The sequence below is a fragment of the Somniosus microcephalus genome, chromosome 34, assembly GCF_052327205.1.
Source record: "Somniosus microcephalus isolate GS21.2 chromosome 34, FLI_Smic_1.0, whole genome shotgun sequence".
Lineage (NCBI taxonomy): Eukaryota > Metazoa > Chordata > Chondrichthyes > Squaliformes > Somniosidae > Somniosus > Somniosus microcephalus.
The window spans coordinates 22,162,403-22,189,936 of NC_141020.1; the positions used below are offsets into that span (position 1 = coordinate 22,162,403).

General features: G+C 47.8%; 1 long non-coding RNA gene across 1 annotated transcript in view; it reads left to right on the forward strand.

The window, feature by feature from the left end:
* The window catches only part of LOC147096873 (uncharacterized), a 29,208-nt gene extending 24,004 nt beyond the window's left edge, over positions 1 to 5,204 (forward strand). Inside the window, exon 3 of the long non-coding RNA XR_015074566.1 lies at positions 349 to 5,204. This is a non-coding gene — a long non-coding RNA (uncharacterized LOC147096873). The remainder of the gene's footprint in view (positions 1 to 348) is intronic.
* Positions 5,205 to 27,534: the final 22,330 nt, after the last annotated feature.

The window sequence follows — 27,534 nt, forward strand, 5'->3', positions numbered from 1 at the left end:
GGTGCAGATAAATTGTTGTCCAGGTCAGTTAAGCTTCCCTCGAAGGGCAGAAATCATTCGGCGATCACTGTAACACCGCGGAGATAAGAAGGAACAGACATGTCAGGAATCGGAAATAAAACCAGAAAAACGCTGGAAATACACAACAGATTAAATGCAGTATAACAACAGAGAATGCTGGAAAAACTCAGCGGGTCAGGCAACATCCGTGGAGAGAAATTCGAGTTGACGTTTCGGGTTGAAACAATGCAGTGTCTGAAAGCAGAAAGGAGGAGGTCGACGTTCCGGGTGGGTTTCATCTCCAGTGTTGATGAAGGGGTCCAATCAATCCTATCTTCTCTCTTTCAGATGCTGGCTTGACCCACTGGACATTTCCAGCATTTCCAATTTTGACTTTGATCCGAGATACCAGCTAATCTCAGATGACATACCTGTGCCCGTCATCTAGCGAGATGTGGTGAGACTGACCCGTCGAATCCAAGATCGGTGGAGGCTGGTATTCAAATTCATAGGAATTGCTAGACAAAGCAGATCAAGGCCCCGCTAGTTCACCTTCTACCATCCTGGTAGTCGCCTGATACAACGACAATGGACTAATCATTGAAATCAATCTCTGACGATTAGTCTACAACAGACTTTATGAGGCGAGGAAAACCGCCAGTGCTGGAGAGCTTTGGGAACCATAAGTCTAAAGTCATCTGTTCCTCCCAAGCACGCTGCACTTACCGCATGTCACATCTCAAATTATTCAAATACTGTATCCCAAGATGTTATTTTCTGAAAGAAATCTCTCAAATTTGCGTTTGATTGAATCAATATGACCTGCTTCCACCGTCTCCCTAGGGAGCCTCTTCCATAGATTGACCACTCGCTCACCGAACCTTCAAGCACAGGCCCTGCCCTCTGGTTCTACTGTTCTCACGGCCGCCCCCCCCCCCCCACTGAAGAGTAAAGCCCGTGCTCCACACTTGGAGATACCAGGGGGGAAAAAATTGAGTCGCGCCCTCTTTGGGGCACTAACTTCGCCGGGGCGCTACTTTCAGCGCGCCGAAAAAATTAGCGCCCCCTTGGCCGATTGTCCCAGGTAGCTAACGGGAGGCATAAAGCAACCAAATTTTTCCCCCGCAGTTCATTTCCTGTCCTTCATTGTCAAACGTGCCCGCTCACTGCCAGCCGGCTCAGTCAGTCTTTGAATAGATGGTGTGCTGCCCATTGACTTCAATCGAAGCTGTAGAGATTGGGCGAAGTTTATAAACTTGAATGGCTTTCCTGCCAAATGTTGGTCATTGTAACAACGAATTATGTATTGAATTAATCGCGATGCATTCTTTTAGGCTCATGTAATTCTGGCAATGTTTAGCTGCTGTGCCTTTGCCTGGTGGTAGTGTACTGGTCAGCGGGCCTTTTGTTGGATGGTTACCTAGTCTGAGTGGAGCGAGTGCTGTGGTTTTTGGTGTTGACATATTAAATCTTATTTTGAAATTGGGGGGTGGTGGTGGAACTGGTTTTCACCCACGGCGCAAAACACACTCGTAGTGAAACGGCATCCGGTTATACATCATGCCTAACTTCAATGGAGAAAGAAAACTGGGCACAGTGTAAACAACAACAACAGCTTGTCAACTGTGGCTCAGTGGGCAGCACACTCGCCTTCTGAGTCAGAAGGTTGTGGACTCAAATCCCACCCCAGAGACTTGAGCGCACATAAAGCTAGGCTGACAGTCCAGTGCCGGTGCTGAGGGAGAGCTGCACTGTCAAAGGTGCCGTCTTTTGGATGAGATGTTAAACTGAGGCCCCGTCTGCTCTCTCAGGTGGACGTAAAAGATCCTGCGGCACTATTTCGAAGAAGAGCAGGGGAGTTCTCCTGGCCAATATTTCTCCCTCAACCAACATATACAAAAACAGATGATCTGGTCATTTTCACATTGCTGTTTGTGGGAAATTGCTGTGCGTAAATTGAAATGGAGAGGCTTAGGGAGGGAATTCCAGAGCTGAGGGACCAGGGAGCTGAAGGCCCGGCTGTCAATGGTGGGGCGAAGGAAATCAGGGACATGTAAGAGGCCAGAATTGGAGGAGCGCAGAGTTCTTCAGAGGGTTGTGAGACTGGACGAGGTTCGAGGTTGCAGAGATAGGGAGGGGTGAGGCCATGGAGGGATTTGTAAACAAGGATGAGAATTTTAAAATCGAGGCGTTGAGGACCAGGAGCCAATGTAGGTCAGCGAGCACAGCGGTGATGGGTGAACGGGAGTAGGTGCGACTTAGGACACGGGTCAGCGAGCACAGCGGTGATGGGTGAACGGGAGTAGGTGCGACTTAGGACACAGGGCAGCGAGCACAGCGGTGATGGGTGAACGGGAGTAGGTGCGACTTAGGACACAGGGCAGCGAGCACAGCGGTGATGGGTGAACAGGAGTAGGTGCGACTTAGGACACGGGTCAGCGAGCACAGCGGTGATGGGTGAACAGGAGTAGGTGCGACGTAGGACACGGGGCAGTGAACACAGGGGGTGATGGGTGAACGGGAGTAGGTGCGACTTAGGACACAGGCAGCAGAGTTTTGGATGAGCTCAAGTTTGGAGGCCGGCCAGGAGTGCGTTGGAATAGTCAAGTCTAGAGGTAACTAAGGCATGGATGAGGGTTTCAGCAGCAGATGAGCTGAGGCAGGGGCAGAGACGGGCGATGTTATGGCGGTCCAACGGGCTGCCGGTTCACTATGAGCGCATCTGTGCCAATCTACCTAATCCCTCCAGAAGTCCCTTCCCAAGTTTCTCAATCGCTCCTGAAAAGGGAGGAAGACTCTGCCCTCACCTACTTACATCAGCACAGTTGCCATGATTTCTTCCTCTGTCATCAGAATTCTGGGTAACGGTCAAATGATGTCACTGCGGGCCCCCTACTTCCTGCGTAAAACACGTACCTGATGACATCATTCTTATTTAAAGGGGCGGTGTTGCCCTGATAAAGTGTTGCAAGTCACTGAGGGTTAGATTGGGCCGTGTAGCACCTGATTTTCAGGTGGTCGGTGGCTTCCTAAGGCCCCAAAATGGTGGGCAGGAAGTGCCGGCACACTTTTGACAGGAAGTGTGCAGCCCGCCATATTGGGTAAGGACAAACAAGAGATGTCCTTTACCCACGCCTGAAGCAGGTGTGAGACCTTTTGCATATGCAAATAAGTGGCCTATTGCCTGCTTCAGGTCTCCGCTGCATAATTGGTTTGTCCTGAGGTGAGCCCTAAGTGAAGAAAAGATAAGTACTTACCACAATCGCCGTGGTTTCCAGTCCCGAGATCCCTGACCTCCGACCACCAGGTCCCCCCACCCCACCCCCTCCGACCACCAATTACGACCCCCGTCCTGAGCCCGCCCCGCGCCCTGAGCCACCCGAGCCTCGCGAAACAAACCCTATCACTTAGCGTGCGGCACGACTTCCTCCCTTCATTAGAATGAGGTCCGAAGCTCAATATGCGGGGGCTCCTTGGCAATGCTCCCTTTAAGCTGCTCGGCCGCACATGGCACGCTGCAGCTCCCGCGCAGCCGGCTCGCCGGGATTTAAATAGAAGAGACCGCGCGCACGGGGGGGTATTTTGAATGGGCCGCGCAGCCCCTTAAGGGGGCCACGCGCCCCTCCCCCCCAAAAAAAAAATTAAAGGGAACATAGCTCTTCGGAGCTCACCATTTGAGCGCCGTGCAATCACCCTGCATGGGGGCCAAAGTTGCCTCTAAGCGAGGCCGTACAGGTCGCTCAGCGGCTTTTCGATTGTAAGTACTGCTCGTGCGCAGAAATTTAAAGGAACCTTGCATTAAACAGGTGAACAGAACAAAGAGAGGTGGCAGTGAACCAAACACTAATATGATAGCAAAATACTGCGGATGCTGGAAATCCGAAATAACAACAGAAAACGCTGGAAAAACTCAGCAGGCCAGGGCAGCATCCATGGAGAGAGAAACGGAGTCAACGTTTCAGGTCGATGACCTTTCGTCAGAACTGCACAGAACAAAGCACAGCTTCCAAGAAAAAATAGGCACTCCCGAATTTCTCCCCCATCTATTTTTCCGATATGTGGCTATGTTGTTTACTGTCTGTGTGTGTATACGCGTTATTGTGTTTCTCTATGTATGTGTAGATATGCCTACTTGTATATATGTGGTACGTGGATTTTAAGGTGTATTTGTGTGTATGTGCCTATATGTGTAAACGTGCCTTAATATGTGTGTGTGTGTCTATGTCCCGATATGTGTATATCTGTTTTATTATCTGTGACATAATAAAACTCACTACACACTTGGTTTGAGTATAAAGCAAGGCTTTAATCAACTTGTTTCAGAACATGGAGGTCTAGTTGTACTTCACTAGTTCCTTGTCTTACAAAATGTCCCTGGAAAGCTGGGCCCATGCCCGAGTATTTATACTCCTTGGATGGCGCCACCAGCTGGCCGTCCAGCATTATTTCATGAGTAGTTTCTTTATGATGATGAGATTTATAACAATCTGTGTGTGTGAATGTATGTCAGTATGTGTATATATCCTTTATTACATATATATTTGTGTATGTCCCGATTTGTGCCTATGTGCTTTATTGTGTATATGCGTAAGTGCGTGTGCTTTTTTTTTCCTTCAATCTTTCTTCCCACAACAGAAATGATACAGAGTTGCAAGCAACAGGACTGGAAGCAATAAATAACGCGGCTAACTAAAAAGGATCCCTTTAATATAAGCAGAGTACCTGGCCTGTGTAAAACTGAGATTCACCTGGGCCCGCACCAGGGAGGTTTGGGGGATGGGCCCATCTCACTCTACGATTAAGCTGAAAGCGCTCAGTCTCGCCGCTCTATCAGCCTGCAGCCCCACTGGGGACTCGGGACAGAGAACGGGGCAACTCAGCAGCCTTTGCCAACTCCGTCATAATCTAGAATAAATGGTAGAATTTTTACATCGGAGAATAATGGACACTGGGGAGCTAACAGCAAGGGGCAAGGAACCTGTGCCTGTGGTAACAGTGCAGCGGCCCCCCAAAGGGGCAAAGCTTAGTGCGGCTCGTAACAAAGACTCGCCCGCCCACCCCAACTTCCTGCTCCAGCCCCTGCCCCCAACAAGATGAGATTATTGCCTTGAAATGACTCCCCTCTATCCATTATTTTTTATGGGCGGTGGGGGGGTGGGGTTATTTCATTCCATTTGTTCTTTATTTTCCAGGACAGAAGTGCCATGGCAGATAGTGACTAGTGACATCACCACTGAATGATTTTGATATAATCATTGCGAGTTGATTGAATCGAAACTGCTATCAGTTACTAGCAAATAAGACGGTCCATGCATATTATATAGCAGTCTTGCCTGATAAAGTGGCACTCATTTAACTTCAAGTCCACGTTGGCTGCATTGTTAGAGATTGGAGGTACGATTTAACAATCTCTTTCCTTGCTACTTCAGTTTCGATGCTATCATCTTTCAATCATCCGTCTATCTTTCAACCATCCATTCCCTCAATGCTGAAAAAGAAAGTCTTGCATTTCTATAGCACCTTTCACGACCACCGGACGTCTCAAAGCTCTTTACAGCCAATGACGTACTTTTTGGAGTTGTAATGTGGGAAACGCGGCAGCCAATTTGCGCACAGCAAGCTCCCACAAACAGCAATGTGATAATGACCGGATAATCTGTTTTTAGTGATATTGGTTGAGGGATAAATATTGGCCCAGACCCCGGGGAGAACTCCCCCTGCTCGTCTTCGAAATAGTGCCATGGGATCTTTTCCAGCCACCTGAGAGGGCAGATGAGATCTCGGTTTAACGTCTCATGTGAATGAATAGACTGAATGTCCCTAGAATGAAGAATAAAAAACCTGTCTCCCACCCACCTAAAGCGGGTACTGGGGCCAAACCTTCGATGCCATAAAATCAGATCTCTCCAAACTTCCTACATTTACCAGCCAGTTTGTAGGAGCTTTTAACGTCTCATTTGGACCTGCTAAGCTTAAGGCGGAATTCTCTCTAGACTCTGTTGTTATGCCAACAGCCAGATAATTGTTATGCCACATGGGCGGCAACATAAACTCTTACAGCACGAATTACATCATTTATTTTATTGAAAGATTCGAGCTAATGGGCCCAGAATTTACTGAAGAGGAGCATCTCATGGAGAGCCATGTGAATTGGACTTTGCTCCTCAGCTCCTATTAACTTTATCCCGCAAATTGCCGGAAGTGCGAGCTGATAACGGCATGGCGTGGGTGCCATAAGAACATAAGAACATAAGAAGTAGGAGCAGGAGTAGGCCATACGGCCCCTCGGGCCTGCTCCGCCATTCAATAGGATCATGGCTGATCCGAACCTAGACTCACGTCCACTTCCCTGCCCTCTCCCCGTAACCCCTAATTCCCTTATCTGCTAGGAAACTGTCTATCTCCGTTTTAAATCTATTTAATGTTGCAGCTTCCACAGCTCTCTGGGGTAGCAAATTCCATAGATTCACCACCCTCTGAGTGAAGAAGTTTCTCCTCATCTCAGTTTTGAAAGGGCAGCCCCTTATTCTAAGATTATGCCCCCGAGTTCTAGTCTCACCCATCAGTGGAAACATCCTCACCGCATCCACCCGATCAATCCCCCTCACAATCTTATATGTTTCGATAAGATCGCCTCTCATTCTTCTGAACTCCAATGAGTAGAGGCCCAACCTACTCAACCTTTCCTCATACGTCAACCCCCTCATCTCCGGAATCAACCGAGTGAACCTTCTCTGAACCGCCTCGAGAGCAAGTATATCTTTTCTTAAATATGAAAACCAAAACTGCACGCAGTATTCCAGGTGTGGCCTCACCAGTACCCTGTATAACTGCAGCAAGACTTCACTGTTTTTATACTCCATCCCCCTTGCAATAAAAGCCAAGATTCCATTGGCCTTCCTGATCACCTGCTGCACCTGCCTACTAACTTTTTGTGTTTCATGCACCAGGACCCCCAGATCAATTAAAGTTAAGGATAGAAAAAGAAACGGAGCGAATGACAGAGAAGGAAATAGGTTGAATTAAAGTCAAATTAGTTACAGAAAGAGAAATAAAGAGAGAGAAAGAAAGAGTAGATTAAGGAAAGAAAAGAAAGACATATTTATATGGTGCCTTTCCACGGCCAAAGCACCTTACAGTGAATGAAGTAATTTTTGAAGTTTAGTCGCTGTTGTAATGTAGGAAACGCAGCAGCCAATTTGCGCACAGCAAGCTCCCACAAACAGCAATGTGATGATGACCAGATCATCTGTTTTTAGTGATAGCTGATTGAGGGATAAATATTGGCCAGGGCACCAGGGGAAACTCCCCTGCTCTTCTATTGAAATAGCCCACCTGAGAGAGCAAACGGGGCCTCGGTTTGACGTCTCACCCGAAAGACGGCACCTCTGACAGTGCAGCACTCCCTCAGTCCTGCACTGGGAGTGTCAGTCTAGTTGATGTGTTTAAGTCTCTGGAGTGGGACTATGAACCCACAACCTTCTAGATACTTCAAAGGTGAGTGTGCTACCAACTAGCCACAGTTGACAGGGAGAAAAGAGACAGAAAGAAAAACCAAGAAATAAATGTAAATTAACATTTTTGAAAATCTCTCGGAACAATTTGCTACATGCAGGTTTGAGACTCTACGGTTTTGATTGGTCCCTTTCGAGGCCTCCATGGTTGGTGTGGTGTATGTACCTTTAAGAGGAACTATGTTTTTTTGAAGCCCCTGTGTACTGTAGTACCGGTAGTGACCACTCGGGTATATAAGCCTGTGTAGCGTCTTGTATAGTTAGTTCACCTCCAGACTTTGTTCAGTAAACACTTGTTAAATCAACTCCTGCTTTCCATGTCTTCATTAACACACGGATACAACAGTGGCGACGAGTTGGAAACGAACTTACCTGCAAGTCAGCAGCACCTCAAGGAGTTTGATTCCTCAGATGAAGGTCGAAGAAATAAAAACTGTGGTTTCACCAGCTAAACGGGCTGGTGGCAGGTAGTGCACTGATCCTTCCTGTGCGGCGGGCTGGGGCTCGATCGGGTAGCTCTGCAGCGGGGCCGGGCAGCGAGTTTGAAGGCAGAAGCAAACAGAGACAGAGGGTGGAGCACTCAGGACACGGCCGGCGCTGCAAAGCAGGTCGGCGTTCGGACCAAGCAAAGGGAAGGGAAAGTCCCAGAGAGTCCGATGGGAACAATTCTCCAAGTGACGGAGAAACTGTTTAAAAGTATATATGTAAATAAAAACCACGGAGAACAGCGCTGGCAGCAGTGGCAGCGGCGGGAAAGCGCGGGAGGCGCCATTTTTGATTTTCAGGGAAGAAGGGAAAGCGTGGGAGGCGCCATTTTTGATTCTCAGGATGCCTAAGACTGGCAATATTACTGCTTTCGATAGTGATATAGAGGATTGGACCGCATATGTGGAAAGAGTGGAGGTATATTGCAAGGTGAATGAAGTAGCGGAGGATAAAAAGGCATCGGTACTTCTAAATCTGATGGGCGCAAGGACATACGGGCTGTTACGAAACTTGATCACTCCAGCCAAACCGATGGACAAGAATTTTAAGGAGATTGTTGATACCCTACAGGAGCACTTAAACCCAACACCGCTGCTGATAGCGGAACGATTCAAATTCTTCAGGAGGAATCAGCACAAGAATGAAAGTAACGCTGATTACCTCACCGAATTACGAAAGCTGTCAAAGCACTGCCAATTCGGGGCAGGACTGGCAGATTCTCTACGAGACAAATTCGTCTGTGGCCTCCTAAGCGAAGGAACACAGAAAAGACTACTTTCTGAGAAAGATTTGACACTGGACAAGGCTTTCAGTGTGGCTGTATCATACGAAGCAGCAGCAAGAGGAGCTGCAGAGATACAGCAAAAGCCACAGGACTTCGGCACCCATGAAATGACACAGGGTTTCGAGAGATGTTATCGCTGCGGCAGATCCACCCATGACCAGAGGGACTGCTGGTTCAAGGACAAAGCATGCAGGCAATGCGGAAAGATGGGACACATTGCACGTGTATGCCGATCTGGAAAAAAATCCGCTGACAATAAAAAGGTCAATAAGGAAAAGTACAGGAAGGTACAAATGATGACGGACAGTAGCTCCGAAGACCAGAAGAGCGATAGCGACTCCGGAAACAAGAGACTAAGCTGTCTCAAATTACATAATGTAATTGCCAAAGAAGATTACCAGACCATTTGGGTTACCCTCACAATAGCGGGGTCCCCAGTTAAAATGGAGCTAGATACAGGATCAGCTCTGACCATCATAAGTCGACGGGATTACGAGCGGCTATTTCCGCATATACCTTTGAAAGACACATCCATTATCTTGAAGACATATACGGGGCAGAAAGTATACCCCAGAGGGAAAATAAGGGTGCCTGTTGTATACAACGGCAAGGAAATACAGAAGTTGTATTTATACGTTCTGCAAGATGGTGGCCCACCGTTGTTGGGACGTGAATGGATCAGAAAGATACGTTTGGACTGGCACTCCATCCAGGCACTGACGGTGACCAGTAAGAAAAAAAATGATGATGACATCATACCTGGACGATTAAAAGAAATCTTGGCTAACGCCAAAGAAGTGTTTCAACAGGAACTAGGAACCCTGAAAGGCACCACCGCCTCAATAAAAGTGGAAGATGCGGCAATTCCCAAGTTTTTTAAGGCAAGGCCGGTGCCATACGCAATTCATCCAGCAGTCGAGGCAGAGCTGGAGAATTTGGAAAAAGCAGGCATGTTATCCAAGGTAGATTGGAGCGAGTGGGCAACACCCATCGTTCCGGTCATGAAGAAAACGTTGAATAATTATAAACCTGAAGAACAGAGAAAAATTCGCATCTGTGGGGACTTCAAGGTGACTGTAAACCCGGTTCTTCATACGGTACAGTATCCTCTTCCGAGGATAGAGGATATTTTCGCCTCACTATCCGGAGGGAAACGTTTCACCAAAATTGACTTGGCACAGGCATATCTACAGATGGAGGTTGAGGAGACCTCTAAAAAGTATCTCACGATAAACACACACAAAGGCCTGTACCAGTACAATCGGCTGGTTTTCGGAGTAGCATCAGCTCCAGCTATCTGGCAAAGAGCTATGGAGCAAGTACTGCAAGGGATTCCGGGGACTCAATGCTACCTAGACGACATCCTTGTAACAGGAGAAAATGACAACGAGCACCTTGCCAATTTGGAGCAGGTGCTCACGAGGCTGAGAGAACGGGGCCTATGAGCAAATCGCCCCAAGTGCGAATTTTTCCAGAAACAAATATCATATTGTGGCCATGTCATTAACGAAGAAGGGTTGCATAAATCACCTGAAAAAATTGAAGCGGTCATAAAAGCCCCAGCGCCTGAAAATGTCTCACAATTAAGGTCGTTCCTGGGATTAATAAATTACTATCATAAATTTTTACCGAACTTGTCAACGGTTCTGCACCCTCTTAACGCACTGCTACAAATGGGAGTAATTTGGAAATGGAGCGAAAACTGTAAACGTGCCTTCCATAAATGCAAAGGCTTGATCACGTCAAAGGAAGTGTTGGCTCATTACAACCCATCACTGCCAGTCAGACTGGCGTGCGATGCATCCCCTTACGGCGTGGGAGCGGTATTATCGCATAAATTCCCTGATGGCTCGGAGCGGCCGATAGCTTTTGCGTCACGCTCATTGAACTCAGCTGAGCGTAACTATGCCCAGATCGACAGGGAGGCAGTCAGCCTGGTGTGGGGGGTGAAGAAATTCAACCATTACCTACATGGACAAAAATTTACCTTGTTGACTGACCATCAACCCCTCATCTCCATATTCAACCCTAAAAAGGGCGTTCCCATTATGACAGTGCAAAGGCTACAGAGGTGGTCCCTTTTCCTAGGGGCACACCAATATGACATAGAATACAAAGGAACAAAACAGCATGGGAATGCTGACGGTTTATCGCGCCTACCGTTGCCAACAGTAGAAGAGGCACCTACAGTGGACCCAGTGGAGATGTTCCACTCGACCATAGTGGAATGTCTACCAGTGACAAATTCTACCATTGAAAAGGAAACGAGAAATGACCCGACTCTCTCACGAGTCTACGATTTAACGGTGAAGGGATGGCCAGCACATGGCGAACCACTGTTGCCAGCATTCTCGCAAAGAAGAGAACAGCTGTCAGTGTGCCGAGGAACCTTGATGTGTGGATCCAGGGTGGTGATTCCACCCAAACTCCAGGATAAAGTGCTAAAGGAGCTTCACGAGGGGCATCTGGGGGGAGTGAAAATGAAGAATTTAGCCAGAGCATTTGTGTGGTGGCCAGGTATCGATGGAGACATCGAAGAAATGACCAAGAGCTTTCTAGGATGCCAGAAGGTCCAAAACGCCCCACCACAAGCCCCTCTACATCCATGGGAGTGGCCCTCATCTCCCTGGCAAAGGGTACATATTGACTTTGCTGGTCCATTTATGGACTCAATGTTCTTAATCGCGATTGATGCACACTCCAAGTGGCCGGAGGTAATAAAGATGTCTTCCACCACCGCGGAAAAAACCATCACAGTATTAAGGACCATATTCACCAGGAATGGGCTGCCTGAACAGATCTGTTCTGATAATGGACCGCAATTTGTATCCGAAGAATTCAGGAAGTTCTTAAAAAACAATGGGGTTAAGCACTACACTTCCGCCCCATACCATCCCGCCACCAATGGATTAGCTGAAAGGTTTGTCCAGACCTTCAAGAAGGCCATAAAGGCCATGGGTAATGAAGACATAAATCTACAACATAAGGTCGATAACTTCTTGTTTGCGTACAGGAATGCAACACATGTGGTGACAAACCAAACCCCCGCCGTGATGTTTTTCAATAGAAGACTAAGATGCCGGCTGGATTTGATCAAGCCAAACATCAGAAGGGACATAGAGAACTGGCAATTTCAAGGCATGAATGAAAGGCCAACTAGAACCTTCCAGATAGGTCAACAAGTTTTGGCCCGGGACTACCGTACCGAGAAATGGCAGCCTGGAACTATTTGCACACGACTAGAACCGCTGATGTATACCGTGGACATTGGAGAAAGCATAATAAGGCGCCATGCTAACCAGATCATAGAGTCATCCGAAAAGGGACAACCTACACCACAACTCTATACGCCTAATGATGAAGCAGAGATACCCATAGTATCTACCTCCGATCCGGTGATACTGGAACCAGATGAACCCGACACTGGCATTCAAGCCGAATCGACCTTGCCGAAAGAATCTACTACACCACCGAAACCTACCACACCACCGAGGCGTTATCCGGACCGAGTCAGGAAGCCTCCAGAGAGACTGAATTTGGAATTGATTAACTTCAGCAAATGTGTAGATTATTGTTCTTGTAAAAATGTTAATTAATGATTACTTAAAATATTATGTACTATTTATCTAAAAGGGGAGGAATTGTGGTGTATCTACCTTTAAGAGGAACTATGTTTTTTTGAAGCCCCTGTGTACTGTAGTACCGGTAGTGACCACTCGGGTATATAAGCCTGTGTAGCGTCTTGTATAGTTAGTTCACCTCCAGACTTTGTTCAGTAAACACTTGTTAAATCAACTCCTGCTTTCCGTGTCTTCATTAACACACGGATACAACAGTTGGGTTTCATACCAGGACCATAAACGTTATAAGCAGGGGCCTTACAACATGAAATACCAGCCCTAAATGGCTGCGGCGAGATTCATTTGTTTTCACGGCGCAAATCCAGCGATTTCGTGCCACTCGCAGGGAAGTTGAGGGCGAACTCCCGCTTTCACGAACAGCGGAGTGGCACAAATCGTCCAGCAATTTGCGGCGATTCGCAACTCACGCCGTATCTCTTCCTCACCTCAAATTGGCGGGTGCTTTCCGCGTTAATAATTAGTGGGCTCCGCGAACCCATCATTATTTTTCCAGTGACTATTGGGCCAATCAACATGTAAGTGCAGCGGCGAACAACATCAATGATTACATCATTGACCCCCATCTTTAATCTTTGTCCGAGCCATCCCAACTACAAATTAACATCATTGTTGCTCATTGTCTAGCATTAGTAGTAAAGCTTGACATATAACGCGCAAAAACGCGCTCATAGCGGCATCATTGGATAAAGAAAATCAGGCACGGTGTTAACAACAGCCTGCATTTATATAGTGCCTTAAATGTAGTAAAACGTCCCAGGGCGCTTCACAGGAGCGCATCAGAAGAAATTTGACACCCAGCCCCATAAGGAGATATTAGGGCAGGTGTTCAGTAGCTTGGTCAAGGAGGTAGGTTTTAAGGAGCGTCTTAAAGGAGCAGAGAGAAGTGGAGAGTTTTAGGGAGGCTTTGGGCCCTGGTGGCTAAAGGCACGGCCGTCAGCGGTGGAGTGAGGAGAGTGGGGGATGCTTAAGAAGCCGGAATTGGAGGAGCGCAGGGTGCTGGGAGGGCTGCAGAGCGAGTCAGGCAAATGGAAAGCTGCACCGAGAAGAGACTACAGGCAAAGTTGTAACTTCACCTCCGATCATCCTTCACCTTGATGAACGAATACAACCCCCTCCCCCCCCCACCCCCCACCGCCCAAGAAAAGAAAAACAGCCTTTAATTTGTTTGGCCTAAACATATTCATTTTGGAATATTATCAGACGGATCTAAGTGCCTCTGCTGATGCTCATAAATCCAGCGCAGTCAGACTGGGATCACTGCACAGCTCAGCACAAATTCAAGCCTATCCATCTTCGCGATGAAGTTTAATTCCAAGGAATGAATCTCATGTGGGAAGGCACAGTAATTCAATTTTATCCTCTCTGATTCACTAGCAGTCAGGTCAATGGGAAAACATTTTTCTTTCTGCTGTCACCAGCCCCACTCTGAGCGGTCAGTGAGATGCGAAGAGGAATCAGCCACTCTCCCGATTAAAATCACTGTTTACGTTTACAACCATTGATCCGGCGATTTCTTCTTTGTTTTTAATATGTTAAACCTTCAGTACATTACAGGACGCTGGGCTTTAAACGCTCAGCTGTAGCCATGGGCCTCTGAAGAAACAACAGAGGTTCCGGCTGTTACCCTGGGACTCAGTTATACCCAGGCTCCGAGAGTCCGTTCACACTACAGCTGTAGGGTCGCCGCAAGGCGCTTAGATTGGGAAAAAGAGTCTTGTGTTTTTATAGTGCCTTTCAGGACCCCAGGATATCCCAAAGCCCTTTACAGCCATTTATTTTGAAGCGTGGCCATTGTTGTAACATAAGAAACGCAGCAGCCAATTTACACACAACAAGATCCCACAAACAGCAACGTGATACTGACCAGGTAATCTGTTTTTAGGCGTTGTTTGCGGTACAAGTATCAGTCCAGGACACCAGAGAAAACTCCCCTTCTTTTCTTCAAATAAGATTCTTTTACATCCGCCTGAGGGGGCAGACAGGGCCTGGGTTTGGAGTGGAGTCACTGTTGTAATGTGGGAAATGCGGCAGTCAATATGCGCACAGCAAGCTCCCACAAACAGCAATGTAATAATGACCGGATAATGGCCCAGAACTTCGGGTCTCCACGGGTGAGTATGCACGGGGTACTCACCCGTAGGCCCGATGGAAGTGCCGGTTTCCTGCATGCACTGCGCATGCGCGGGAAACCGGCACTTCCGTTCCTCTGAATGAAGGGGTTCAGAGGTCAAACGCGTGCGCGGGGGAGGCTGCGTGTGCGCATCGAACTTACGTTTTTTTTACAGGTTTCTCCGGGAGGGTAAGTCTGCAGAATTTAGAAATGTAAAAAGCAGGCGTAAGGCCTGCTTTTTACAAGGTAAGTGGTGAATTAATGAAAATGAAAACATTTTTTCCACAGGTTTATTATTTTTAACTACTTTAAAGCAAGGTAAGTTTATTTTTAGCCCCGTTAGAATATAAAATTATTTTTTTCAAAAATTTAAATTATTGTTTAAAATAGTTATTTCATGTAATTTATAGTTTATTTTAAAAATGTGATGTTCTTTAAAATTTATTTGAAGATTTAGTGCTATTTTGGGGCCGTAGTATTTATAAATCTTGACAGCACTTCCTGTCAGACTTATGAATGGAGCATTCCCTGCTCTGATTGGCTGCCCATAGCCCACGTGATCCCAGGGGACCGAACTAACAGCGCCCCTGGGATACGCAAACACTGCGTGCCGGCAGCTGGACCAGGCCCCGGATCGGAATTCCACGGGGCCCTACAGCTCAACGGCCGGCGTGCAAGCTAAGTGCAGATCGGGGGCTTGCACCTGCTGGAAGCCCCTGACCTGAAGTTCTGGGCCAATCTGTTTTTTGTTATGTTGATTGAGGGATAAATATTGGCTGGGACACTGGGGAGAACTCCCCCTGCTCTTCTTCGAAATAGTGGCCGTGGGATCTTTTATGTCCACCTGAGAGAGCAGACGGGGCCTCGGTTTAACGTCTCATCCGAAAGACGGCACCTCCGACAGTGCAGCACTCCCTCAGCACTGCACTGGGAGTGCCAGCCTGGATTTTGTGCTCACGTTTCTGGGGTGGGATTTGAACCCATAACCTTCTGACTCTGAGGCAAGAGTGCTACCCACTGAGCCACTGGCTGACAGCTGGTTTGCCTCATAGGCAACGTTGCAGTTATAACAGTAGAGTTTCCGCTCATTGCGCTGAAATCAACCAAACTGGTGCAAGAGATTGAGGAAAGTTCATCGCAAGTTACGCCCAGCATAAATCGAGTTTCTGCAATCTTTTGCGCTGGTTCAAAAAACCTCGGGCTGGGACACACAACTGACCACGGTCTCCAGATCGAATTAATCACCTTGGCGCGTTTCCACTAATTGGGCCCGTTTGCCGGCCTTCGAAGAGGGCTCTTAAAATTAAGGTTTTTTTTTAGGTGCAAGGACACTACGTTTTAAAAAAATGTTAAATATTTAATTTACTAAAAAAAATCTGACTCGCGCACACCAGTAACTAGTAAATGGTTCTGTACAGTTTTTCTTAAAGTTATTCTCAGTTATTTAAATCAGGTTACTCACAGGTGGGTCAGACACCTTCAGCTGTGTTAATAAAACTGCACCAGGTCCCCAGTCTTAAATATATCACAGAATATTTTTTAAGGCAAGGGAAGAAAAATAAACAATGACATTGTTAAACCGCGGCCCGATTGCGCTGGCTTCTGGAAGATGTTACGTTTGCGGTTCCGCAAATGAGTTGGAGCGGAGCAAAACCTCACTTCGGAAAACTAGCGCAATTTCGAACGCAATTTGCGCCCCGGATTGTCGATTGCACCCCAAGCGGAAACCCTACCCCATAGTGTAAATACAGCCTGAATTGGGATTCGGGGGGTCCGACTTAAAGCTAAAAGTTGCGGCGTGAGACCCCCCGGGAGGAGTTCGTCTTACTCCAGATCACGTTGGGGTCAGTCCAGGCCTGATTTACACCATTCATTTATTCTTAATTCAGTCATTCATTGGGCTGTATTTTTGATTCGGTGCTTGATGGGAATAGCAATTTATTAACATTTTGGGTTCAAAGGGACGTCTGTTTTGTGAATTTACAGAGACTCCCATCGAATGTACAGCACAGAAACAGGCCATTCGGTCCAACTGGTCCATGTCGGTGTTTATTTATTTTTATTCGTTTATGGGATGTGGGCGTCGCTGACATGGCCCAGCATTTATTGCCCATCCCTAATTACCCTCGAGAAGGTGGTGGTGAGCCGCCTTCTTGAACCGCTGCAGTCCGTGTGGTGAAGGTGCTCCCACAGTGCTGTTAGGGAGGGAGTTCCGGGATTTTGACCCAGCGACGATGAAGGATCGGCGATATACTTCTAAGTTTATGGTCCACACGAGCCTCCTCCCACCCTACTTTATCTCACCCTCTAGCATAACCTTCTATTCCTTTCTCTCTTGCAGTTAGCTAGCTTCCCATTAAAGGCGTCTATGCTATTTGCCTCAACTACCCCTTGTAATAGCAAGTTTCAAATTCTAACCGCTCTCTGGGTAAAGATCTTTCTCCTGAATGCCCTATTGGATTTATTAGTGACTATCTTATATTTATGACTCCTACTTCTGGTCTCCTCCACAAGCAGAAACATCTTCTCTACCTCTACCCTATCGAACCCCTTCATAATTTTAAAGACCTCTATTAGGTCACCCCTCAGCCTTCTCTTTTCTAGAGAAAAGAGCCCCAGCCTGTTCAATCTTTCCTGATAGTTCTAACCTCTCGGTTCTGGTATCACCCTTGTGTTAAATTGGTTTAAAGGGGATGTCAGGGATATTTTGTGACTATTCCGACTTCAGGGTCGAGTTTAACCCACTCGCTCAGCAGAAACCTGGCGGGTGGGCGGTTCAAATCGCCCGTGGTTCTTACCTGCCCGAAAGCCGCCATGATCGCAACATCTGTAATTTGGACCTGCTCTCCTGAGCAGGCAGCAAGGAGAGGCGCGCCCGGAGCCAACGGGGTCCTTCTTTACAGATGCATGTTGCAGCCCGATGACATCATCGAGACCCGACTGTAATTTTAACTCGGGCCTGAGCGGGGGAATCCGCCTGGAATTAAAATTGGGGGTAGTAGGAAAGAAGTGTTCTTGTTCAAGATTGGCAAAATACCTGAACCGAGGCAACAGGGCAGGGCTAAATGACAGCAGATCGATTTTAGCACAAGAGAGAAAGGGGGTGAAAGAAAGGGAGAGAGTGAAAGAATGAATTCTGCTGCCTAAGCTTTTCTGCAGTTGCTCCTTACTGGTCCGACACCAAGGGGAAACTATAATTCACTTTAGATATTCGAGATAAAGATATAAATAGCTCACATTCTGTGGGTGCAGATTTGCCAGCTTAGTTAATTCAATATTTATTCCTATTTACAACTCTTAGCAATTGGCTGCCGGAGATAAATTTTAAAAAACATACCTTAGCTTGAAATTCCGGCAGAAATCAACTAGCAAAACAAACTCTTAACTAGAGAGTGGGGGGGGATTTTATTGATCAGTTTGTAGGGTTTTCTGTTTTGTTACTAAGAATTCACATGGGCCAGTGAATGTAGGGAAGCATAGAGCTGATAAGGCTCCTGTCATTTCTTGGCCAGGTTTGAAGATCTGGCTAATGTTTCTCAACAACAACTTGTATTTATACAGTGCCTTTAACGCAGTAACATGTCTCAAAGTGCTTGACAGGAGCGCTATCAGACACAATTTGACACCGAGCCACATAAGGAGATATTCGGACAGATGACCAAAGGCTTGGTCAAAGAGAAAGACTTGCATTTCTATAGCGCCTTTCACGACCACCGGACGTCTCAAAGTGCTTTACAGCTGATGAAGTGCTTTTTGAAGTGTAGTCACTGTTGTAATCTGGGAAATACAGCAGCCAATTTGCGCACAGCAAGCTCCCACAAACAGCAACGTGATAATGACCAGATCGTCTGTTTTTGTTATGTTGGTTGAGGGATAAATATTGGCCAGAACAAGGAGAACTCCCCTGCACTTCTTCGAAATAGTGCCCTGGGATCTTTTACGTCCACCTGAGAGAGCAGACGGGGCCTCAGTTTAACATCTCATCCTAAAGATGGCACCTCCAACAGTGCAGCGCTTCCTCAGTACTGCACTGGGTGTGTCAGCTTGGATTTATGTGCTCTAGTCTCTGGAGAGGGACTATGAACCCACAACCTTCTGACAGAGGTAGGTTTTAAGGAGCGTCTTAAAGGAGGAGAGAGAGGTGGAGAGGTTTAGGGAGGGAATTCCAGAGCTTAGGGCCCAGAAAGCTGAAGGCTGAAGCCTTTTACTGCTGAATTTTTCTTTGCTTGAAAACTGAGGTAGTCCTCACGTTTACTTAAAGCTCTCCAATAAACCCGCTGTTAAATCTTTTAACCACGGTTCAACTCCTGGGACTATCCATCGTTCGAGCCGCTGCGGGCTCACCGCAGCCTATTCCAATCTGTTCTCTGGTAAAGTTTGGCGTGAATGTGGCACTGGAGGATTGAGGAGCGCCGTGCTCTAACGTATGGCGTTCTGCTCCAAGATCGCAGTTCCCACCATTTCCAGGCTGGTACCTCCAATTAAACTGGGGAGTAGAACGAGGGGACGCAGCTTCCAACTGGTAAAAGATTAGGAAATCCTTCTCCTTCCGAACAGATTTCAAGGAGGCTTCCTACCGACAGAAGTTGAAATGCATCCAACAATGTTTCGTATGAACAGTGGCGCTCGGGAAAAGACCCTCTGATCCATTCAGCTCTGTCCCTCACAACTGCGGTGCCTTGTGCATCACCATATATCGACTCCCCACCCCACCTGGACGCCATGTGATCTCCTAGGGTGGCGAAAAGCCAGATAAAAACCCAGGCCAATTAGGGGGAAAAAATTTGTAGTAGAAAATGAAGTCTCCCTGGTGACACAGGCGGAGCTAGCAGCCGGGGATCCAGCTTTGAGGCGTCGACTATAATTTCCTATCTGCCAAAACAGCTAAAGTGGCAAAACAGTTTAACAGTAAATAAGAATTAAAACAGGTGGAAAGTAAACAGTGAGTACCGACAGCAAGTGCAAATGATGTAAACCCTGCAGTTAAGAGCAAAGACCAACCTAAGGGAAGGAGAGTCCTTTTCAGTGCTTATATTATGCAGGCGTTACGTATCTGGTGCTGTTAAAGTGCTCCAGCCATTCGAATGTAAATATTTTGGGGGCTGTAATGGGCCTAGTGCAGAACGCATGGCCAGGCTGTGGACACTACAAGCTCTTCCAGGCCACCTTGTCAAGTGTGAACATCAGGCACCCCGAGGTCTCAGCGCTCCATAATGCAGGACATGGGGGGGGGGGGAAATTAACCCCATGTTTAAACCTCCCAAAGCCGCGACCTCTACCACCTAGAAGCACAAGGGCAGCAGGCGCACGGGAACACCACCACCTCCAAGATCCCCTCCAAGTCACACACCGAGCCGACTTGGAAATATATCACCATCCCTTCATCGTCGCTTGGTCAAAATCCTGGAACTCCCTCCCTAACAGCACTGTGGGAGCACCTTCACCACACGGACTGCAGCGGTTCAAGAAGGCGGCTCACCACCACCTTGTCGAGGGCAGCTCAGGATGGGCAATAAATGCGGGGCCTTGCCAGCGACGCCCACATCCCGTGAATGAATAAAATAACCAAAAAAACACTGCTGGGGACTGACGTAATAAAACTCACCACACACTTGGTTTGAGTATAAAGCAAGGCTTTAATCAACTGGTTTCAGAACATGGAGGTCTAGTTGTACTTCACTAGTTCCTTGTCTTACAAAATGTCCCTTAAAAGCTGGGCCCACGCCCGAGTATTTATATTCCTTGGACGGCGCCACCAGCTGGCCGTCCAGCGTTATTTCACAAGTAGTTTCTTGATGAATGGTGAGATTTATAACAGGGACTGCTTCATTTGTAGCTACCTCCAATGTGGTGGGATTAGTATCATATCTTAATGGCACAAGTTATATATTCAGGTTAGGCTGACGTTGCTGGTGTCTTGGCAGTGTCCGCTTACAGTTTAGCTTTCACCCAACACCCGCTGAGTTCGCAGGAGCAGACCGAATCCCCGATGATCTAATACCTGGACAGATTGGGTGATTGGGCAGACGCATGGCAGATGCAGTATAATGTGGATAAATGCGAGGTTATCCACTTTGGTGGCAAAAACAGGAAGACAGATTATTATCTAAACGGCAATAGATTGGGAAAAGGGGAAGTGCAACGAGACCTGGGTGTCCTTGTGCACCAGTCGCTGAAGGTAAGCATGCAGGTGCAGCAGGCAGTTAAGAAGGCAAATGGTATGTTGGCCTTCATAGCGAGAGGGTTTGAGTACAGGAACAAGGACGTCTTGCTGCAGTTGTACAGGGCCTTGGTGAGACCACACCTTGAGTATTGTGTGCAGTTTTGGTTGCCTTATCTGAGGAAGGATGTTCTTGCCATGGAGGGAGTGCAGCGAAGATTCACCAGACTGACACCTGGGATGGCAGGAATGACGTATGAAGAGTGATTGGGTCGATTAGGCTTATATTCACTTGAGTTTAGAAGAATGAGACGGGATCTCATTGAAACTTATAAAATTCTAACAGGGCTAGACAGACTAGATGCAGGAAGGATGCTCCCGATGGCGGGGGAGTCCAGAACCAGGGGTCGCAGTCTAAGGATAAGGGGTAAGCCATTTAGGACTGAGATGAGGAGGAATTTCTTCACCCAGAGAGTGGTGAACCTGTGGAATTCTCTACCACAGAAGGCAGTTGAAGCCTATTCATTAAATATATTCAAGAAGGAGTCAGATATATTTCTTAAGGCTAAAGGGATCAAGGGGTATGGGGAGAAAGCAGGGACCGGGTACTGAATTTGGATGATCAGCCATGATCTCATTGAATGGCGGAGCAGGCTCGAGGGGCCGAATGGCCTACTCCTGCTCCTATCTTCTATGTTTCTATGTTTTCCCTTTGTTCTCTGTTATATTTGTGTCGGCATTGTTTGAGCAATTAAGCCTGAACGAAGAGAACCCGACGGATGCCTACCACATTTTTAGTTACCTCAGGTGGCAGAAACATCACTTCATACAGGCTAAACTATTGTTCGGATTTATTTACAAATAAACCAATACACAGAATGAATAAATCACATAAGCAGTATAGTCAACATCAAATTTCTTGTATTAGAAAACTGGAATCAATCCACAATGGGTTAATGTTCCTTTTATACAAATCCTCTTGTTTACAGCTTCTGGGAATCCAACATTTATCGTTGGACAAATACACAGCCCTCTCTTCCCTTACGCAGTCCATAGTCGTTTGATATGAGATGTTACACGAAGAATGTATGAATCACAAGTGCCCCACGGAGCCCGAGTGTCTTCTCCAGAACTGAAAACCAGCAGCCAGCAGTGGGATATTTACCGATCTTCTCTGATACAAAGCCTATTCTTCTGAAGTAATCGAGCAAACAGTTTCATGCATTGCAAGACAAAGGGACACTGACCTGCAGCTGCTGCCTGCTCTCTTCATAACATGTTGTCACCGGATAACAATCGAAAGTCACATTTTTACATAGAATCATATTGTATTTACAGCGCAGAAACAGCCCATTCGGCCCAACTGGTCCGTGCCGGTGTTTATGCTCCACACGAGCCTCCTCCCACCGCTCTTGATCTCACCCCATCAGTATATTCTTCTATTCCTTTCTCCCTCGTGTGTTTATCTACATTCCTCTTAAATGCATTTATGCTAGTCACCGCAACTATTCCTTGTGGCAGTGAGTTCCACATTCTCGCCGCTCTCTGAGTAAAGATGGTTTTTCTGAATTCCTTATTGGATTTATATTTATGGCCCCTAATTTTGGCCTCCACCACAAGTGGAAACATCTTCTGTACGTCTACCCTATCGAACCCTTTCATAACCTTAACGACCTCGATCAGGTCACCCCTCAGCCTTCTCCTTTCTAGAGAACAGGGCCCCAGCCTGTTCAGTCTTTCCTGATAGTTATAACCCTCTCAATTCTGGTATCATCCTTGTAAATCTTTTATGCACCTTCTCCAGTGCCTCTACATCCTTTGCCCAGAAATTCGGGTCGGAGGCTTCCCGCGGGTGCAAGCCTCCGACCTGCACTTACCCAGCGCGCCGGCCGTTGAGCTGTGGGCCCGCGTGGGATTCCGATCCTGGGCCTGCTCCAACTGCCGGCGCGCAGTGCTCGCATATCCCAGGGGCGCAGTTAGTTTGAAGCATCCCCTGGGATCACGTGGGCCATGGAGAGCCAATGGTAGCAGGGAAATGCCCATTCATAAAATTGACAGGAAGAGCTGTCAAAACTATAAATACTATAAGCCCCAAAACATCACTAAAACTTCAAATAATTTTTCTTTTAAATCACATTTTTAAAATAACTATAAATTACATAAAATAACTATTTTAAACAATAATTTAAATTTTTGAAAAAATTAATTACATTTTCTAACAGGGCTAAAAATAAACTGAACTTTCTTTAAAGTATTTAAAAATAATAAACCTGTGGAAAAAATGTTTTAATTTTAATTAATTCACCACTTACCATGTTAAAAGCAGGCCTTGCGCCTGCTTTTTACATGTGTAACTCCTGGAGACTTACCCTCCCGGAGAAACCTGGAAAATAACGGAAGTTCCAGATGTACGCGCTGCCTCGCCGGCGCACGCGTTCCACCTGTCAACCCCTTTTTTTAAGGGAACGGAAGTTCCAGTTTCCCGCACATGCGCAGTGCATGCACGAAACCGGCACTTCCATTGGGCCTACGGCTGAGTACCCCGTGCGTACTCACCCGTGGAGACCCGATTTTCTAGCCGATTATGTGGACCAGAACTGCACATAGTACAGTGCGGTATAACCAAGGTGCTATACAAGTTTAACATAACATCTCTGCTTTTCAATTCTATCCCTCTAGAAATGAACCCCAGTGCTTTGTTATGACCTCATTGGTGCTGGGAATGATCACCTGCTCCACTGCTCCGTGAGTCCATTTATTTTTCGGTCTCTTTTTTAGTTGCAATGGCCCTTGTACATTCATCAGTTGATTGCATCAGTAGATGAGCTCTTCTAACTTGTGGATTAGCTTATATCTGGCCTCAAACCCAGCACCAAGCTCATGGTCTACAGGGCAGCAGTGATACCCGCCCTCCTGTATGCCTCAGAGACATGGACCATGTACAGCAGGCACCTCAAAGCACTGGAGAGGTACCACCAACGCTGCCTCCGCAAGATCCTGCAAATCCATTGGCAGGATAGGCACACCAACGTCAGTGTTCTCGCTCAGGCCAACATCCCCAGCATCGACGCTTTGACCACGCTCAATCAGCTCCGATGGACGGGTCACATTGTCCACATGCCCAATATGAAACTCCCAAAACAAGCCCTCTACTCGGAGCTCCGACACGGCAAGAGAGCCCCAGGTGGGCAGAGGAAAGGCTTCAAGGACACCCTCAAAGCCTCCTTGAAAAAGTGCAACATCCCCACCGACACCTGGGAATCCCTGGCCCAAGACCATACAAAGTGGAGGAGAAGCATCCGGGAAGGTGCCGAAAACCTCGAGTCTCTTCGCCGGGAGCAAGCGGAAGCCAAGCGCAAACAGCGGAAGAAGCGCACGTCAACCCAAGTACCCCACCCACCCGCCCCTTCAACCACCGTCTGCCCCACCTGTGACAGAGACTGTAGGTCCCGCATTCGGCTCATCAGTCACCTGAGAACTCATTTTTAATGTGGAAGCAAGTCATCCTCGGTTCCGAGGGACTGCCTAAGAAGGAGAAGAAGAATCAAAGATCTAAATGTATTGACCCAGTCTGCCCTAACAATGAACCCATTATCATGTGTCAACTCATTCATCAATGTGAGGTACTATTGACCCTGGAGGCTACCTTAACAACAGGCAGACCGGAAGAGTCAACTTAGCAGGAAAGCATCAAGGGAGGATGTGGTGTTCCCAACTCCAAAGACTACAGGCTCAAAAGGATCACTGGGTCTCCAGGTAGTCTTCCCATTGATGCAACCTATCAGCTAGAACATCCATGGTCTCATTGGGACTTCTGTTGTGTCAGCTGTGGCTCAGTTAGTAGCACCTGTGATGAAATATTTCCATTCATCACTGCCTGTGACTGAGATCGGTTTCAGTGTCATTTCCCTTCCCCCAGACCTCATTGTATTGTGTACTGGAATGTGCTGTATTGTATACTGGAATGTGCTGGAATGTGCTGTGTGTAGGGCTCCGCCCATACCTGGCCCCGTTTGTAAGCTAGCTTCAGTCTAGCCCCAATCTCCAAAAGGACGACATCTCTCTCGCTTACGTGTTTCGTTCTAAGTTAATAAAAGCCTTGTTTTGTTCTGCTACCTTCGAGTCTCGGAATTATTGAGGCACATCAGCACCCTCGCCTCTGAGTCAAAAGGTTGTGGGTTCAAGTCTCACTCCAGGGACTTGAGCACAAAAATCTAGGCTAGCGCTCCAGTGCAGTGCTGAGGGAGCGCTGCACTGTCGGAGGTGCCGTCTTTCGGATGAGATGTTAAACCGAGGCCCTTCTGCTCTCTCAGCTGGATGTAAAAGATCCCATGGCAGTATTTCGAAGAAGAGCAGGGGAGTTATCCCCGGTGTCCTGGCCAATATTTATCCCTCAACCAACATAACAAAAACAGATTATCTGGTCATTATCACATTGCTGTTTGTGAGGCCTTGCTGTGCGCAACTTGGCTGCCGCGTTTCCAACATTACAATTCCACTTCAAAAGTACTTCATTGGCTGTAAAGCGCTTTGAGACGTCCCGTGGTCATGAAAGGCGCTATATAAATGCAAGTCTTTCTGCAGGCTGCCAGTGGTTGATGACATTGAGGTCTCTGCATGGTCACTGAGCAAACTAACCATGTGCAAAATCCCCACTACCATTAGTAGCCCATGATTTTAGCAGCCAGTGATCACCTCTAGAAGTCTTGCTGGCCCTCTTTAAAGGTATCGATAGCTGGGTGTTGTTCACTTCATTACCTAATGTTACATATTCCCATCCAACTTGGCTGAAGCACACTAGTGAAATAAACACTCTCAAAATTAAGCCATTTTAAGGTAGAATGGCCTAGAAATTCAGTTGGTTGCGCCAGCTGGTAGCGCCTTAGGAGGAGTAGATGTCGGGCGCTAGGCGGCTAGCGGCCGGGCGCAGCACGATCTGCGCCTCGCCCCAACTTCACTCAAGATTTAGCGGCGGCGCAAATTCTTTGCGCGTGCTCAGCTGCGCACGCAGATCATGACGTCATTTCCTCGTGCAATGCCCTTTGTGCGCCCCCAACCGGAAATTCAGTCGCGATGCCCCATTGTGCGCCTGGCGCCCCTAGCGACTGTTAGAGTGGAACGGTGCTCAGTCGATGCGGGGCACGGGGGGCGCAAATTAAAGGGCACTCCTCCTGCACTATAAAAGGCTGCCATTTCGCAGCACTCCTTCTTGAGAGGCAGATCTTTGCAGAGAGACCAAGGTAGAGAGCTTTCTGCTTTGGCCCAACACTCGGACAGGTACTTGTGGCTTCAGGCCACAGCTTTCCACTTGTCTTTGCCTTCATTGACATCTCATTGTTTGCCAGCATATTATGGGGGCTGCAATGGGTGTAAACGCTGGCTTTCTCAATTACATCCAAAGGGCTCACAGACGCCGTGAGAGAGTGGCAGCCCTGGCTAGACGGAGAGGGGGCAACAGGCGTCGGGAAAGGAGGCCTTACCCACCCAGGGTATACTGCCAGCAGTTCTCCTATCTCAACATGTCTGACGAGCAGTGTGTTCGGAGGCTGTGATTCCGAAGGGAGGTGGTCACAGAGCTCTGCCACCTGCTTGGCGGTGATCTGCAGCCACAGCTGAGGAGCAGGACATCTCTGTCGGTGGCAGTGAAGATGACGGTGGCTCTCAACTTCTATGCCACCGGCTCCTTCCAATCCGCTACTGGGGACATTTCCAACATCTCCCAGTTCGCCGTGCATTGCTGCATCCGCCAGGTGACCAATGCCCTTTTCAAAAGGAGACGTCAGTTCATCTCCTTCTCCATGGCCCTTGCCAAGCAGCAACAGCGTGCAATGGGCTTTGCAGCATTCGCGGGCTTCCCCATGGTGCAGGGCGCCATTGACTGCACGCATGTGGCTTTGCGGGCACCTCTGGAGAATGCCGAGGATTACCGCAACCGGAAGGGCTACCATTCGCTGAACGTCCAGCTGGTGTGTGACCACAGGCAGCTCATCCTAGCTGTCAATGCCCGCTTTCCAGGCAGCAGCCACGATGCCTTCATCCTGCGACAGACTTCTGTGGCAGACATGTTCCAGGCCCAGCCTCACCCACGAGGATGGCTTATCGGGGACAAAGGCTATCCTTTGTGTACCTGGCTGATGACCCCGCTCTGTGCGCCCAGCACCCCTGCTGAAGAGGGATACAACGATAGCCATCAAGCGACCAGGAACATCATCGAACAAACAATCGGCGTCCTGAAGCAACGGTTCCGCTGTCTGGATCGTTCCGGTGGAGCCCTACAATATTCGCCGGAGCGAGTCTCCCATTTCGTGGTCGTTTGCTGCATGCTGCACAACCTGGCTATCCGCAGGACTCAGCCACTGCCACCAGAGATTGGAGGACCACCTCAGGAGGAGGAGGAGGAGGAGGAGGACCAGCACAGGAGGAAGGCAGAAAGTGCAAGGGCCGCCCGTCGCCGGCTTATTGAACGTCGGTTCTAGGCCCCCTCTCAGGGAATGGCTTGTGCCAATGTCACCAGATGAATGTAGCCGCTCCACAAGCCCTCAGCCGAGCAGGGCAACCAGGACTTAACCAAAAAACCATGCACAGTGCAATTTAACAACAATAATTTATTGCAAACCTCTGCCCTTCCCACATTACATCCTCATTTGGAGAAGCCCCCTCCAAAAACACAAAACTACCAGTCTCGGCCTTTCAAAAAGAAAGAAAGACACCAGTCTCGGCCTTACAAAAACACAACTGCACCAGTCTCGGCCTTACAAAAGGAAAGAAAGACACCAGTCTCGGTCTTACAAAAACACAACTGCACCAATCTCGGCCTTACAAAAAGCACCAGGCATTTG